This window comes from Crotalus tigris, unplaced genomic scaffold (genome assembly GCF_016545835.1).
Source record: "Crotalus tigris isolate CLP2741 ecotype Arizona unplaced genomic scaffold, ASM1654583v1 scf7180000018371.15429387391:27106975, whole genome shotgun sequence".
Lineage (NCBI taxonomy): Eukaryota > Metazoa > Chordata > Lepidosauria > Squamata > Viperidae > Crotalus > Crotalus tigris.
Window position 1 is genome coordinate 15,570,344 of NW_024096970.1, and position 5,322 is coordinate 15,575,665.

General features: G+C 49.7%; 1 pseudogene; it reads right to left on the minus strand.

The window, feature by feature from the left end:
• Positions 1–284: 284 nt before the first annotated feature.
• On the minus strand, positions 285–2,848 carry LOC120311851 (annotated as a pseudogene).
• Positions 2,849–5,322: the final 2,474 nt, after the last annotated feature.

Here is a 5,322-nt window from a genome sequence, read left to right on the forward strand (position 1 = left end):
GGGATGCCCCCGGGTATCCTCCGTTGCTGGAGTGCTGTGTGATGTGTGTGGAAAATGAGTATGCCCCCGGGGTGACTCCCTGGCTGGAGTAGGCATGAGTGCCTGTTGTGTGGGTAAGCTCCATGACTTTCTTTTCGGAGCAATTGCAGAACCTTGGACGAGCCGTTTGTGGCTCCCTCAGTGGAGATGGGCAGTAGCTCTTGCCCTTCCCTTTGCTCCAAAGGGTCCCCCTCCCCCCCTGGAAAAGACCCAGGAGTCTCAGTAGAAAAGTCTCGCCTAGAGCGAAGTTGGTCGATGTGCCGACGCAGGACATGACCGTTGTCCAGGGCAACCTCGTAGGAGAGAGGACCTGTGATCCTGGACACAGAAGCGGGGACCCATGTATGACCAGGCCCGTAATTGCGAGCCCAAACCGGGGCACCCACAAGTAGTTGTCTAGGTGCCCTAAGATGTGAGGTAGATGAAGGCAGTCTGTCCGGATGCAACCGGTCAAGTTTAGTAGTAAGTTGATGCCCCCAACGAAGTTCAGCTGGGCTTCTCCCTGTAGAAGTGGACGGTGTGGTGCGATAAGAAAGGAGAAAGTCAGCCAACCTGTGATGCCAGTCCCCGTAGGTGAGTCTCTTCAAGGCGTCCTTTGCGATGCGCACCATGCGTTCAGCCATACCGTTGGTGGACGGGTGAAAAGGCGCAGACGTGGCCTGACGAATCAGGTTTGCCTGTAAGAAAGCTTGGAATTCGGAGGAGGTGAATTGAGGGCCGTTGTCGGACACAATGACATCTGGCAGCCCGTGTGCAGCAAAAATCCCCCTCAGTACCTGAATAGTCTTTGCAGTGGTGGTGGATGAGACAGGTACAACCTCAAGCCATTTCGAATGGCTGTCAACAAGGACCACGAAGAACTGGCCCTGAAAGGGCCCAGCGTAGTCAATGTGCACCCTAGACCATGGGGACTGTGTTTCCTCCCATCTATGCACAGGAGCTTGGGGCATCTCTGGGCGAGATCGTTGGCACAGGTGGCATGCGTGTACCTTAGCCGCAATATCTTTATCTAAAGCAGGCCACCACAAGTGGCTGCGTGCAAGAGCCTTCATACGAACAATGCCAGGATGACCCTCGTGGAGGGATTCTAAGACCCTAGTCCTCAGTGAGGTGGGAATGACAACTCTGTTTCCCCAAAGCAGACAACCCTGAGAAAGGGACAGTTCATTTCTTTTGGACCAGAAACTCTGAAACTCAGGACTAGGGCAGTGCTCAGGCCACCCGGACAGGACCCATGGAGCGGACACGTGAAAGTGTGTGATCTGTACCTGTTTCAGCGGTAACATCCCTGGCACTAAGAGGAAGCTCGGGCAAGGCTTGGATTGATAGAATGTTGACAGCTGGCGCGGGGTCAGCTTCTACTACTGGCAGAGGCAATCTACTGAGGCCATCAGCATGGCCCATTTCTTTCCCAGGCTTGTGGAGTAATGAAAAATCATATGCAGACAAGAAAATAGACCACTTAAGCATTCTAGGGGAAATGATGTGGGGAGTCTGCTTACGTGTGGTAAACAGTCCCAGCAGAGGCTTATGGTCAGTGAAGACCGTGAAATGCCTGCCATATAGAAAATCGTGGAATTTTTTAATTCCAGCAACAACAGCCAGAGCATCCCTGTCTATCTGAGCGTAGTTGCGCTCGGCAGAAGACAGTGTTCTGGAGTAGTATGCAATAGGAACCTGAGTTCCATCAGACCTGAGGTTACTCAGGACAGCTCCAACCCCGTAGGGGGACGCATCACAAGCGATGCACACAGGGAGAGACTCGTTGAAATGTGCAAGAACACTGTTAGAAGTGAGCAAGGCCTTGACTTCTTTAAAGCAAGCCTCATGCGCTTGTGACCACAGCCACACAGCCTGTTTGTCTAGTAGCCTGTGAAGAGGCTCAGCTACACTAGCTTTATGTTGAAGAAAAGAATTGTAGAAATTCAGGAGGCCTAGAAAGGCCTGAAGTTCGGCCTTAGACTTTGGCCTGGGTGCATCTAAAATAGCAGTTAGTTTGGATTCAGCAGGATGAATCCCAGCAGCATCAATTTTGAATCCCAGAAATTCAGTAGAATGCACCCCAATCTGGCATTTGTCTTTTCTGAGCTTGAGGCCTGATTTCCTGAATCTTAACAGGACAGCCCTAAGCCTTTCAGCTAGAATGTGTGTGGAGTCTGCTGCAATCAAGACATCGTCAAAGTAGGGGCAGACCCCTGGTATACCTCGTAGTGTGTTTTCCATTACGCTTTGGAAAATCCCAGGAGCGACATTCACTCCAAACTGTAGCCTTTTTACTTTAAAGGCACCCCTGTGGGTCACAATGGTCTGAGCTATGGCAGCATCATCATCAACAGGCAGCTGTTGATATGCTTGAGCTAGGTCAAGCTTTGCAAAAACACGCCCCCCCCTTGAGAGAGTCCAGGATGTGACTGACCACAGGAACAGGATAGGCATGTTGCTGCAATGCCTTATTGAGTGTGCATTTGTAATCAGCACAAATGCGAATGTCCCCATTTGCCTTTAGAGGCGTGACAATGGTGGTCTCCCATGGGCTGGAATCAACAGGTTCTAGGATTCCTTGTTGGATTAGTTTGTCTAATTCAGTGTCAATCTTACTTTTTAAAGCAAAAGGGACCCTTCTTGCTTTAATCCTAATGGGAGTGACAGTGGGGTCTATCTTTAAGGACACAGGTGGTCCTTTGAATGTGCCCAGCTGGGGGCTGAAAACATCTGCAAATTCTGTGCAGACTTCCTGTAGGTTGAGTGTTTGTAAGCTATTGAGTCCTGTGACGTGTATCCCCAGGGCCTCAAACCAATCGAGTCCTATGAGACTCGTTCGTTCACCCCCTACTACTAATAAGTCTAGTGGACCTTCAAAACTCTTGTATTGCACGTTAAGGGTGGCCTCCCCCTTAACACACACTCTTGAGTTCTGAAAATCTGTTAATACAATATCAGAAGGCCTTAACTTGGCCTTAGACCCACTTCTGGAACAAATCTTCCTAATGTATGCAATGAAATGATGGACAGGGCAGACCCTGTGTCTAGTTCCATAGATAATGGAACCCCTTGTAGCTTCACGTTGAGTGACAGCTTTTTTCTTCATGGGCTTGTGTGTGCCTGTTCTACAGATGCTTCTTCGCGAAAGCGCAAAAACCTACCCTATTCTGGCTGGGGAATCTGTACCCTTCAGGCGTTCTTCTTGGGGTTGTGCCTTTCGTCGGCCCAGGCACACAGCTGCAATGTGCCCTTGTTTACCGCATGCCCGGCAGGTAGCGGAGCGGAACTTGCAGTCGGGTCTCCTGTGGCGACCTCCACAGCCGATGCACTTGAGCGGAGCCGAAGAGCTTCCCTTCTGGTTCTCTTCCCTCGCGGGGTGTAGACGGTCGACTTCCTCGTCCGGATCCTCCTCGGAGTTTCGTCGGACGTCTTCCTGGTGCACGGACGCATCCTCTGCACTGTTTCTGATCGGCCGCATGTTTTTGACGGCGCCGCCTGCTGCTTCTTCTGCGGTGACTTCCCTTAAGGCGTCTTGGAAGGATAATTCTTCCTTTGCGAAAAGTCTCTGTTGTAGCTCGTGATGCCTTAACCCGCACACGAATCGGTCCCTCAGTCGTTCCTCGAGGTCCTTGAACTCGCAGGGCTTGGCGGCCTTCCGTAACGCGGCGATGTATTCCTTGGCTGACTCACCGGACCGTTGATCCCTTTGTTCGAAGGTGTGGCGCCATGAGATAACGGACACCTTGGGATGGAAATGCTCCTTCAGCAGCTTCTTCAGGTCTGCGTAGCTTACAGACTCTACTGGGACAGGTGCTGCAAGGTTTTCTGCGATTTCGAAGGCGTCTTGGCCGCAAACGCAAAGCAGGGTGGCCGCCTTCAAGCTATCTTCCCTCACTTGGTTTGCCTTGAAGTAGTTCTCCATTCTGGATACGTAGGACTCCCACCGCTCTGGATGTGAGACGTCGAATTCCGAAAGCCTTCCGATTTTCGCCATCTTCGGATCTTCAGGAGACGGGTCTATCAGCCAGCCTACTCCCAAATGTGCACCGGATTGGCGGGCAGCTGCCGAGTCGACGCTGTTCCTCTTTCGCCACTCAGGACTCCTTGGGTAAGCTTACACTTCTTCCTTTCCAGGTAGTGCAAGGCATCCCATCCTCGTCGCCAGTGTTGAGTCCATGGCGGGAAAACAGACACGAGAAGCAGCTGGAGTTCTCAGTTTCATTTATTCAGCGTTCAGCTTACAGGAAGATGGCTTCAGCCTCGCCCAAACGCCTCGCAGCCTCTTATATAGGCAACTCCCGGGTAAATGGGTTACTTTTCCCGCGCCAGCACCCGCGCATGCGCACGGCGCTGGCGACAGCCTGTCTGGTCCCGGGCAGCTTTGCACCTGCCCGGGACTGCCTGCAAACGCCCGAGCCGTTTGCAAGGCTCGGGACATAACACCTATAGTTTAGCTTTGGATAAATTAATCTCGAATAAATAATTGACTATATTGATTTTTTTATCAATAGGATGAACAAATATAATGGTATTAAACTATAGCACAATATAAATATGACATTGAATTTAGAAGATAACATTTTCTTATCTAGTATATTAGGATTTAACTCAGTTTATGTTGGAGATTAAATTGCTCTATGGTCATGTGAGAATGTGAGAATTTGACTTGAATAATGATTAGCAAAGCTTTCCCTCCTCCCCACCCCCACACCTGGCTTTTCAAAGAAAAAAAATGTATCTTCTTTCTTGGAAATATGCATGTTATGTCCCGAGCCTTGCAAACGGGCTCGGGGCGTTTGCAGGCAGTCCCGGGCAGGTGCAAGCTGCCCGGGACCAGACAGGCTGTCGCCAGCGCCTGTGCACGTGCGCGGGTGATGGCGCGGGAAAAGTAACACATTGACCCGGGAATTGCCTATATAAGAGGCTGGGATGTTTTGGGCGTTGCTGAAGCCTTCACCTGTAAGCTGAACACAGAATAAAAGAAAACCTGAGAACTACAACTGCTTCTCGCGTCTGCTTTTCGCCAAGGACTCAACAATGCACATCTTGAATTTTGCAAGTGATTTGTTTCAAAATTAATTTCTCTTCCTTTTTATTATTTCTGTTGCATATATTACAGCTTAATAACTTCTGGGCAATGAATTTAAAGTGAAGGCAATTAACATGTCTTACTTTAAAGGCAGGTTTTGCTTTTCAAGATGACTTGCAGTATATTTTATTTGATTTATACACAGATTGCCAGCCTATCCAAAATATGTTTGTTGCATAATTTTCTGAAATGATTCATACTGGAAACTTTTT